Here is a 12,825-nt window from a genome sequence, read left to right as displayed (position 1 = left end):
ACTAAATGCAAATGCATTGAAATAATCTCAAAAATAATTAACGGAAATCAAAACCGGATATAATTACATCGAACTAACCTCAAAGCATAAATAATCGAGAGACTAGATGCAGATGTATTGAACTAACCTTAAAGAGTTATTAACGGAAATTGAAAACTAGATCCAAATGCAATGAACTAATCTCAAAGACTAATTAATCTAAAACATTGAAAAATGGATGAAACTACACTTGAACTAACCTAAATGAATAATTATCGGAAATTATAAATGTGATGTAACTGCATTGAACTAACCTCAAAAAATTAACGGGAAATCGAAAACTTGATGCAAATGCATTGAACTAACCTCAAAGAACAATTAACATAAATTCGAAATTGGATGCAACTGCATTGAACTAACCTCAAAAGAATAATTAACAAAAACCAAAAAACTAGATGCAACTGCATTAAACTAAAATAAGATATTAACTAATGGGAAATCAGAAATTGGATGCAAATGCATTGAAATATCCTCAAAAAATAGTTAACTAAAAATCAAAAGTCGAATGTAACTGCATCGCACTGACCTCAAAGCATAAATGTCGGTTTTTTTAGCCTTCTCACATGAGTAATTACGAGTAATAAGGAACCCAAAATGAAAGTGGGTTTAAAAAAACAGACTCTTACATGTATGCAAACTGTATAAAAATTGTAAACTATCGAACTAACCTAGAAAAACAATTAACAGGAGATCAGAAATTGGATGCAGATGTATTGAACTAACCTCAAAGAGTAATTAACGAGATATTAGAACCTGGATGCAAATTCAATAAACTAATCTCAAATACTAATTAACGAAACATAAAAAACTGGATGCAACTGTACTGAATTAACCTTAATGAATAAGTAACGGGATATCATAAAATGGATGCAATTGCACTGAACTAACCTTAAATAATAATTGATAGGAAATCAGAAACTTGATGCAACTGTATTGAACTAACCTCAAAGAATAATTAATGAGAATTTGGAAACTGGATGCAACGTACTACATTAAACTAACCTCAAAGAATAATTAATGAAAAATCATAAACTTGATGCAAATGCATTCAACTAATAACCCTAAAATATATTTGTATTATATGTAGGGGGAATAAATGTCTCGACAAATATAGTTTTGCATTTTAAGTAATGTTTATCATACTTCTTTTATTGTGATTGGGAATGCCTTGCTATTCAAGTAGCTTCAATATTATCTTCACCAAATTGGACATTCTCAAAAAACTTCAATCAAACTTCTATTGTTAAAACTAACAATGAAAAGAAGTCGATGAGTTTTATCAAAGGTTGATGCTTCCTTTTTATAGAGAGTGGTGCAAGAAATTTAATTGAGTAATTAATATAATTTTCATATCTCATAGCTATGCATAGTTGCTAATATTTTTTAGAATAATTTAATATAACGGCACCCGTTCGTAGGACACGTTCATGTGATAAATCTTTTCAAGTGAGAGTAGTGTATTATTTGAGGATATGGAAACAATCAATCTATTTTAGTGATTTGTACACATTAGTACGTAAGCTGAGTGGTGATGATTTACCGTTAAATCACCATAAATCTAATAAAACTATTATACAAGCTAGATCGAGTTTAAGATAATTCTATTTGAAAATTACGGATTAATATCCTAAACCACAAAGTGAAGAGGCTATCTCAATTTGATCCCATAGTTTCCAAATACTTATACACCATAATCGCTGCTTGGCTATCTCAATTTGATCCCTTAGTTTCCAAGTACTTATCATAATCGCTGCTCATTAACGTATTTCGGTTTATTTTCAATAAAAATATATTTTGATTCGAAAATTTGCTGCTAAATCACCATAAATCTTAAAAAACTATTATACAAGCTAGATCGAGTTTAAGATAATTTTATTTGAAAATTATGGATTAATATCCTAAACCATAAAGTGAAGATGCTATCTCAATTTGATCTCTTAATTTCTAAGTACTTATGCACCATAATCGCTGCTCATTAACATATTTCGATTTATTTTCAATAAAAATATATTCTGATTCGAAAATTTGTGTGAGACATTTTATAAAGCCTTTTCAACACACAAAATATGTAATAGATCCCGGGCGTATGCCCGGGTCCAAAATCTAGTATATATCTAAAGAAAAGAAAGACCTCCTATAAGAGCATTTGCAATGCAGGTGATAGAGGGGGGGAAGTGATAACTATCACCTACTTTCCTCTAAAAGTGCTGTGCAATGCTGGGTGATAAACTCGGTGATAGTTTTCCCGAAGTTCAAAACAAGGTGAAACCTTCCACCGAAGTTTATCATCGACTTGTTAACTTCGGACGGGATGTTGGATTCCGCCTCGTGTTTTTTTTAAAAAATGGTTTTTTTTTTCTGACGGGATGTTAGATTCCGCCTCGCATGATTTTTCGGATTTTTTCGATTTTTTAAATTTCAGGACGGATGTTTTTCATTCCGTCCGAGTTTTTTCAATTTTTATGTCCGGGCGAATCCAACATCCCGTCCGAGATATTTTTTATCACCTTTGCATTGCACAGCTTCACCTTGTTTATCACCGGGTTGGTGATAGAGGGGGTGAAAAGTGAGGAGGTGGCGGTGATAGAGGGGGTGAAAACTATCACCTGCATTGCAAATGCTCTAAAAGAAGAAGATACTCCCTATATAATAGGAATAAATCTCATAAAAGCATCCTTAAAATAGGCAATAATCTTCATTTATCATGTTACAAAAGTGGCTAAAAATAGTAAAAAACATCCGAAAATTCCAATATTTGTTGAATTTCCAGCAAGACAACCTCCGAAACTCAATCTTCTTATCTTGCTAAAGTTACTATCATTAGACTCAACAAGTTTATAAAAGGGGTAGCAATTGTATAACTAAAATTTCAAAATTATGGTTTGACAGGACCTTAAGTTAGAACTTCCGCCTAAGACATTCTAGCGTTGAGCCGGTGGAATATCCGCCTCAAGTTAGAGCTTCCGCCTAAGGCCTCCGCTAGGATTGAGCTGGTGGAATATCGTCGTTACAGCGTATGCTTGTAGGACTCCATCACAAACGATATTGATCAAAGCCCAAGTCTCCAATGGTTAAAAAGGTACTAATTCTTACCATGATATTGATAGAATTTTGATGGATTGGAATTTTATACATCTGTTTATTTTGGCAAGATTTATATCCTGTACATACTAGGGTTGGATTGAGTTTTGATGAAGTGGAATTTTACCCTTCGTTCATCTGTTTTTGGGCAAAATTGATATCATGTAGCCATGTAAACCAAACTCCACAATATATTGATAAGTCCACAATATCACACATATTTCACTCCGTAACTCTCTAAATGCCTAAATGGTAATTTGAAAGTTGAAACTATACCCACTTGCTTGAAACTTGATGCTGAAAATATTATCTATGGGCCTGGCGAGCGTGTAAGAGCCCAATAATTAACTTGGAGCGTATTGCTACTTGCTACAATGCTGTCTGATGTTGGGCTTTACAATTCGGCCGAAAGCTTAGTTACAACTTACAATGCTCAACAGATATCTTCCAATTCGCCACTGCATCTGGATTTCTCAAATATTGAATGGCCTTTTTGCAATCTCCATCTCCCTAGCTGTATTGTTAACAAATACAATAACAATGGTAGTGGAAAATTGGTAATAGATAAATATATTAACGGTTCTACCAAATTACATCGTCATTAATTCCGGTTGACTAAAATTGCGCCACTTGGTGGCATACCCAAGAATACACGAAACTCGGTGGGAGACCAGGACATACACAGCCCTGTAAGTCTGAATATTGGTGGAGATGACATGATCAGTTAAAGCTCAATAATACTCAGCGTCAGTTGTTAACATTATCACTCATTGACGCTCATCCACTCAATCATTTTTGAGTATGTTAATAACATCACTAAAGAAGTAAAGATTCCATGACCCAAAACATGCATATTTTGACATAGAAATCCCATGTCAGACCCTGCGTTTGCTCTCTGAGTTTGTGCGGCTACAACTTGTTTTGTTTTTTAATTTTTTTTCGATAAGATATGCGAGGGTATGGTTTCAAACTTTCCATAACTGACTGTGTGGTCAAATGAAATGTTACACGTCATTTCATAATGAACACATAGCTCAAATCATCCTGTCATTACAGCATTCCCAATGTAAACGACTTTGTGGGGAAATAACAACTTGTTATTTTTATTAAACTAAAAGCAATAGCGTTGTTATGGCCTTATTTAGGCCTATGAGGCCCATAGATCTAAAGTATGAAGACTGGAATATTGGGCCTCCAAAGTAATCTGGGCTCTTGATTAATAAGTGTAAAATGGGCCAAAGAAATGAGGATGTTGAAAAATACCATGAGAAGAGGGTCACGTGGAGGAAATCTAAGTGTGGGATGAAAAAGAGGCTGGATGGACAAGGGACTGCCAGTATAAAAAAAAAAAAAGAATGTGTGAATAGAAAGGAGAGGCTTGATGGATAACATCTTTGAGAAGTTGGGGTTTAGCCAAAGGTGGAGAAGCTTGATTAAACAATGTATATCCACTGTTTCCTTTCAAGTCCTTTTGAATGGGAAGCCTCTTGATAAGATCATCCCTGAAAGAGGCCTGAGGCAAGGGGATCCTCTATCCCCCTATCTTTTTATCATTCTATCTGGCGCTCTTTCAAGGATGATTGCCAAAGCGAAAGAGGGGGGCAAATCCATGGGATTAAAATTAGGAGAGCTTCTCCTCCTATATCCCATCTTCTATCTTTTATGACCTTATCCCCGTTCACAAGAGGGAATCTTGAGGATGGGGGACACCTCAAGAACATCTTGAAGGAATACTGTGATGCTTCTGGGCAATTGATTAATTACGATAAGTCAAGCATTTTCTTTAGTAGGAACCTGAAGTTTAGAAACAAAATAAAGCTAAAAAAGTTCTGGAAGATGAGGCTTTTTGATCCAAAGGATAAGTATTTAGGGATTCCTATTATGTTGTCTCAAAGGAAGGCAGAGGATTTCGACTTTTTAGTGGATAAGATCCATAATAAGATTAAAGGCTGGAAGGCCAAGGTGCTATCCCAGGCTGGAAGAGCTACTCTCATCCAGTCTGTGGTTCAAGCCACTCCTCTGTATAATATGTCGACTTATATGCTTCCTAAGTCTACATGTGACAAGATAGACAAAGCATGCAGAGAGTTCTTCTGGCATGGCACTGAAAATTCGAAAAGTGTCCACACCATTGGGTGGGACAAGTTATGCAAAACCAAAATCTGCGGGGGTTTGGGTTTTAGAAAGATGAGAGACATCAATGTAGCCATGTTGGCCAAGCTTCCTTGGAAAGCGACTCTTGATTTGGATTCAATATGGACAAAGACTCTTTGCAAGTATATATGGAAAGAATTGGATTGGGGATGTTTGGAAACCACCTGGGTATGCTTCCTACTTTTGGAAAGGCATACACAAAACTTTCAACTTGATTAATGGGGGTTTGATATGGGGGATACATAGTGGGACTTCCACCTCTGTTCTGGATGACCCTTGGGTGACATGCAATGGACAACCCAAGACTCTGAGAGAGCTAGGGGTGGAAGACCCCAGACTGGAAGATCTTCATGTGGCAGACTTGTTCCAGGAGGACAAGTCAGGATGGGATGAAGCAAAGCTCACTGACTTCTTTCCTCCTTTCTTAGTTGCAAGGATCAAGGAAGTTTTAATCAGACCCTTGGGACAAGGAAAGGATAAGATGGTTTGGAGTGAGGAAAAGTCAGGAAAACTCACTGTGAAATCTGCTTATAGACACATCTCAAAGGAGAAGAATATAGGGCAAAGCTCTAATATTAATACTCATACTGTGAGGCATATATGGCAAGCTAGACTCCCAGCTAACCTCCAGCTGTTCCTATGGAAAGTGTATATGGATGCTTTGCCAATAGGGGATAGGCTGGAGGCTAGACATATGGGAGGGGAGTTCTCCTGCCCTTTGTGCTACAAGAGTATGGAAACAGATAGTCATTTGTTTTTTGATTGTGAGTGGTCCAGACTGCTGTGGTTCACCTCAGGCTTAGGTCTGAGAATGGAAAGCAAAGGCAGCAACAATGCAAAAGTATGGATCACTAAGTTTCTTAGTTGGAGTAATAACAAAAGCCAACACATATCTCGTGTAGAGTCCGGGCTTGTTATCCGCTTAACAACATCCGAAAACAAGAAATGAAGCCAAGTTTGAGCAAAGGGCACCAAACAGGGGAAAGAACCATTAGAAGAAGTGAGCCGAGGCCTACAACCGCTCATCAATAGCTTTGAAGAGAATAAAAAAATGTAATGAGATCTCTAACCCCGAGCTTATTTTAGATAGAGTTAACTATGATATGGATGCACTATTCCCGTGATTCCTAATGATTGTGTTAATTTAAGATTTGATGTCGCCAGTTTTTGCTTGAGAGGGCTTGCTCGGGATGGACAATAGCATGGGACTCGGAAAGGCAAAGTGATAGGGGCGGGGCATTAGGAAATTCAAAGCCAAATCTGCAGAGGAAGCAAGAGATGGTGGTTGCAAATGAAGTGGCAATAGGATCCGCCATTGCTTTTGGATGGAATGAAGTGTATATAGAAGGAGACTGCTCAGAGGTTATAAAGGCACTTAATAGCCACCGTGTGTTCATGGGTGTGTATGAGAGCTTGAGACTATGTAGTCCGGTTGACTCTTTTTTGAGTTCTGTAAATTTCAAAGTGGATAAACAGGGAGTCTAATGGTGAGGCTCATCGCTTAGCACAATGGGGCCTTCCATATGCAACAAAGGGAGAAGCTACCATTTTGTATCCTAACAAACAAGATAACCCCTGTAATGCTGTAATGCTTTAATTCTATAAATATATGTGGTATTATCGAAAAAAAAAAAAATAGAAAGGAGAGGAAGAACCCTAGGAAAGAACCCGAGAAAAGAGGTCAAACAAATGGCGCGATATAAAATGGTGACAATGAAAGTAGTTTTTCACTAAGTTACAATGAGAGTTGCACTTGCTACTGAGATAGCTGCCGAGTTGTAATATTCAGACAGAACTTTTTATTTCGTTTTTTTTTTGTCCGGACAGGATGTTTCATTTTGTCCTGATTTTTTTTTTCTCTTTCATCTGTCCAGAATGTTTTTTTAAAACTCCAGACAGTTAACTAGTTGTTGGATTCTGTAACTAATAAAATATTGCTTTAAGGTTGCAAGCAAATAGACTCGAACCTTGGTTCCACACATCGACCAACTTACACATCAATTGTCTTGCCACTATTCCAACGAAGGGTATTACTAATATACGAATGTATACATATATACTAGCATGATGCATGTGCTCCGCACATGATGCTTAGTAGCTATTATTAGGGCAGGGATCGGGTCGGGTTTGGGTAGGATATGGCTATATCCGAATCCGAATAGTTTCACAATATTCAAACCCGATTAAAATCAAAATTGAATATCCGAACCCGACTAACCCGATCAGATAACACTTAAAATTTTTAAAAAAAAACCAAAAATTATATCCAAACCCGAACCCGACATATCCAAATCCGACCTGAATACATAACCGGATATGAAAAGCGACCCGAACCCAATATATTCGGTAATCGGGTTGGGTTGGATTCGGGTCTACCCGACCCGATTATGTGGTGTGGAAAAAGTGTGTTGAGTCTAAATGACATAATTATATTTATTATTATTTCAAATTGACTTTAACATTTTGATTAGGTGTTTTGTAATTTAATCAATTGGATTGGATACGGGCAATTCTGTCCAAACAAAATAGTTGAAGAGACCAAGAGTTAAATAAAAAATTAATAAAATACTGTTGTTGGACTGTAGCTAACAGCCGCATTCTTTAAAGTATTTTAGATTTATTTCAAGTAGTGAGCCACTGGTCCAACCACTAATCCAATGACCCAGTCCCTTCACCGGCTTGACCTCCGGACTGGGTCTGATAACACTGATCCTAACACATGCTCAAACCGGCCATCTGGTGGTGGTGAAAACACACAATTTGATCAGTATCTTATCACGAAGAGTAACTCGTACAATAGTACTATCGGATTTGTAAACTAAAATTAATTGAGATTCGAAACTGAATTCCAACCTACTTAGCACTAAACCAATACAAGTACGTATTATTGACACTCAACTAGATTTGGTTGACCGAATTTATTAGGACGGCTTTTTGAATCAGTCCTACTTCCCACTTTTCGTAACATCAATATCCTGTGCTGCTCTGAAAGTTGGTTTAATGTGTAACGTTTTCTTACGAACATTTCCTTCCAAAAGAGAACCTAATACTGTGCCGTCCGTCAACATAATATTAACTTTCAAGATACAACCAAAGACAAACCATTTAAAATTTTGAACTCAAACTAGTACTACATACCTACAAATAATGCTTCAGGTTAGAAGTTGGAACTTGAAACAAAGAAGCTCTTTTCAATAAGATCCCTAACCATTAGTGCCTATAGTACTGCTTTGAAACATCAAATCTTCAACTGAAATTCTCCTTCAGATTATCTTTTTAGTCTAAACCTCAGTTAAGTCTCCATGAAGAGTATAGAACTAGAGGTTGAGCCAAAAACAAAGGCGTCTCAACCCCTTATGGGCATAGTTCACGAATCTCATGAACAATATGAAAAGGTATGTTTACTTTGCGCTTCACTGTGTTTAGTTTACTTGAATACATTCTATGCTAATAATGCCTAAAGATTAGGTGCCTAGGACTAAAACTGATATTTCAACAAAAATTATAGTTATCTTTGTACTGAGAAGTTTCTTAACAGAAGAAGGATGTTCAGTCATCTACAACGTTAGTGAGTAATGGCTGTGTGGACATACGAGGCAATATTGCGGACAAGCGGGAAACGGGAGGATGGAAGGCCTCACCATTCATTATAGGTGCACATTCTATTCTTAATCACTAGATGATTAGTGCTTCTTTTGTAACTTCTAATTTACTGAGACTATGAGGTATTGTTGTTGTTTTAGTGAACGAGGTTGCAGAGAGATTGGCGTTTTATGCAATTGCGGTGACTATGGTGTCTTATTTAGTAGGCGCGATGCACCAATCTCTTCCAGATGCAGCCACTCACGTCACCGACTGGATTGGAGCTGCATTTGTTTTAACAATTTTAGGAGCCTTCATTGCTGATGCTTATTTGGGCAGATTCAAAACCATCATCACTTTCTCTTGCATCTACGCAGTGGTATGAAAGTTTGGCCACTGTGCACTTCACAATTTAATTAGTTAGATTTTTGTTGTTGTAAACTTGTAAGGGTTAGTTAGTGTTACCCCCACTAGATGAGCCAATTAGGGTCTCCCCCAAATACACACAAAAAAAAAAGATTGACCGTGTTTTTTTTGTGTATTTGGGGGGGGGAGATCCTAATTTCCCCATCTAGTAGGGAGGAAATCCTAATTGGCTCATCTAGTTGAGTAGTTAACCCAACTTGTAATCACGTTCATAGTGGACTGATCCTGATTTTGCTTTCTCCTTTAAACAGGGAATGGTCCTGCTAACACTTTCAGCCTCCTTAGACAGCCTACGTCCACCACCTTGCATCGGTAGAATTAATTGCAAACCAGCAACAGGACGCCAGACAGCCTTCCTATACTGTGCACTAGGCTTGATCGCGCTTGGGACAGGTGGTATTAAGCCATGTGTATCCACATTCGGAGCTGACCAGTTCGATATTGAGGATGAAAAAAGTCCAAAAGAAATACTCATTCTTCAACTGGTTCTTCTTTGCTATCAACATGGGTGCACTTCTAGGTATCACAGTACTAGTATATATACAAGAGAAGAAGGGTTGGGTTTGGGGTTTTGGCATCCCTACAGCCGCAACGATCAGCTCAATCTTTATACTTGCGGCGGGAGTGCGATTTTATAGGTACCAGAAGCCAACGGGGAGTGCCTTCACAAGGTTCGTTCAGGTTGGTGTGGCTTCTGTGAGGAACCATAGGAAAGGTGTACGGTTGAGCCAAGATACACAACTTTACGAGGTTAACTCCAGGGAGTCAGATATTATTGGTGCAGGGAAGCTTCCACAATCAACTCAATATAGGTATTTCATGTTTGAACGCTATTTAGTTAAGGGACGACACAATTTAGTTCTGATATTTTAGATTTTGAGAGAGGGCCAAACTTGATCTCAGCTTGGCTTAAGTCCTTGATTTGATCAGTTTGGGCTTTAGCACCAAGTCAGAATTTATAGCTCATCTTGAAATTGCACACACAATTTATGAATATGCAAGTATGATAAGCTGTTTACGATCTCACAATCAACAATTAAGGTTTTGAGTATTCCATTCCCAGGTTCTTGGACAAAGCAGCAGTTATAACAGACCATGAGGCCAGCACTACCAACCGATGGAAACTGTGCACAGTCACTCAAGTAGAAGAGTTCAAATCATTTATCAGAGTTCTTCCAATTTGGGCATCCACCATAGCACTCGCCATCTCATTTGCTCAGATGTCCACCTTCTTCGTTAGTCAGGCCGCCCTCATGGACCGACATCTTGGTTCCAGCTTTGAAATCCCACCCGGCTCTGTCGCTATATTCGCTGCTATAAATGCTCTAATCCTCGTCCCCCTCTATGAAGGTTTGGTTGTTCCAATATTACGTCGCTGCACAGGTCACAGACGGGGTATAACCTCATTACAACGTATGGGAGTAGGGCTATTCATTTCAATCTTTTGCCCCTCATATCAGCTGCTGTAGTCGAAAAAGAGGCGGAGAGAGGATCATCCAAAACCAGGGTCCATGAGTGTTTTTTGGCTTCTCCCCCAGTTTTTCCTAGTAGGTAGTGCTGAAGTATTTACTTATGTAGGACAATTGGAGTTCTTTTATGATGAAGCGACTGATGGAACGCGAAGTCTTAGTAGTGCATTGTTCCTAAGTGAAATTGGCATTGGGAGTTGGTTGAGTACTGCACTTGTTAAGATCATTCAAAGTGCAACAGGTGGTGTACAAGAAGGGTGGTTAAGGAACACCTTAAATACAAGTAGGCTTGACAAGTTCTACTGGGTAATTGCTGCAATTAACGCTGTTAATTTCTTTGTATACTTGTTAGTTTCATGGCGTTTCAAGGCTAGTGATGGAGTTGGTAACACTGTGAGAGATGAGTCTATGATTGATCGGGCGGGTGGTACTGAGTTTGATAGATCAAGAAGTGGCTAAAAAAGATGTGGAAGTTCAGATGTAGTGGAAGATGTAATTACATATTTTGTGTTCGTTCTGTAGCTTCAAAACAAGTTTGTATTTCAAATCATTCTTTCAATTTAATTACAAGAACTATATCGTTTGATGTTTTCAAACGTGCAATAGTAAAAATCTTAAGATTGTCCTCGAACTCCATCAGATTAATAAAAACTCAAATATAGAAATCTACGTAAGTGTCTGTGTAATACACTAATAAGTACTCGTTCAATGTTGATGGTTTTGGTGTTATCCCTCACGTGAGGATGAGGATGAAGGAGAGAAACAGGTACTGTTCGTGTGAAGAAGTCTGAGTCGTCTTGCTGTTCGATTGATTGATCGTGACTAAGGTGCCAGCGCTTTTGTGAAAAAAAAAAATAGTTTTTTTTTTCAAAGATCTCACGAAACATGTCAGCTGGAGTTTTGAGATGGAAAAATAATAGGGCGCGCGTTCAAATTGGTCTTGCCAAGAGCATGCTTGGGCTCATGCCTTAACATCTCAGGTTCTGATTTTTCTACAGTAAATGTGAAATTTCGCAGACTCACCGAAATTTCATATTACTATAAAAACAGAAGTTAGGTTTTGGAAAACCAAGTCTTACCCAATTTTGAGACCAATCAAAATTAAGAGAAAACCCTTGCAAAGATAAAAACTTGTAAGGGGAGATGACAGATCTAGTAAGGTGGAGAGACTTGAGAGGAGTGACTATAATTTTCCTTCTCACACTTATAAAAGGATTTGCTCGTGTGGAAGTAGGTATTATTAACGTTACATCTTGTGTTGTGCTATGTTTTACTTGTTTTATATTTCTATTGCTAGTTTGTAATAGTTATATCCATAGTTTAGTTGTTGGTTGTAATGAAAAATTGGATTTTTTTATTGAAGTAGTAGATTGTTTAAGTACAAATTATTTTAGTGGAGATTGATTGATATTGTTTTCCCCAACACATGGAAGCCCATATGGTCACGTATGATCTTGTCACTTAAACCTTAAAATCCAATTTGGAATTCGAGGGTATAGCTGTGTCTCTGGCTCTGGTGGCGGTGCCTCATAGACTTACAAGCGGAGTCGACCTTCATAAAGTTACCGCGATCAATTTTCCAAATGCATATGCTTCCCATGTTGGTTGATCGTGTGTTTGGAGAACGAAATCAAAGTGAGTACCATTTTCAATTTCAGTAGCAGTAGGACAAGTCTCCGAAATCAACGAATTCCAGCTTTATACCGGTTTTAAGGTGCAATCTATTTTTGAGAAAATCAGAGATTTCACGTTCCCACTCCCTAGCCATATACGAATATACGATGAGTATACTCCGATATAATGAAATTTTCACTGAAGAGTTGAAGAGTGGGGGGAAAATATCTCATATGTAATCAAACTAGCTTTCGCAAACAATTATAAACTTTAAACCTGTATAATTATCGGAAAAAAACAACTGCTAAAACTATAATTTCAGTTCCCTTTGTATGAATATAGGGAATGATGGAAACATGACACGCTTCACTTTCTTCTCAATGTTGTAGTTCTAACATGAGGGTCGGTATGGTGGGTTAAGTAGATTTTGTTCATTAATTTTCATTTCAGGTAAAAAGAG

The 12,825-nt window shown here is 37.6% G+C and overlaps 1 pseudogene across 1 annotated transcript; it reads left to right on the top strand.

Annotated features, from left to right (window-relative positions):
• Positions 1-8,296: 8,296 nt before the first annotated feature.
• On the top strand, positions 8,297-11,324 carry LOC147520523 (protein NRT1/ PTR FAMILY 8.1-like; annotated as a pseudogene). Its single transcript, XR_015212657.1, has 5 exons — positions 8,297-8,669; positions 8,813-8,927; positions 9,018-9,235; positions 9,534-10,094; positions 10,346-11,324. The product of XR_015212657.1 is annotated as a protein NRT1/ PTR FAMILY 8.1-like (transcript).
• Positions 11,325-12,825: the final 1,501 nt, after the last annotated feature.

The sequence above is a fragment of the Coptis chinensis genome, chromosome 2 (assembly GCF_015680905.1).
Source record: "Coptis chinensis isolate HL-2020 chromosome 2, ASM1568090v1, whole genome shotgun sequence".
NCBI lineage: Eukaryota > Viridiplantae > Streptophyta > Magnoliopsida > Ranunculales > Ranunculaceae > Coptis > Coptis chinensis.
Note: the sequence above shows the minus strand (reverse complement) of the source record. Positions and strands in the feature narration are given on the sequence as shown.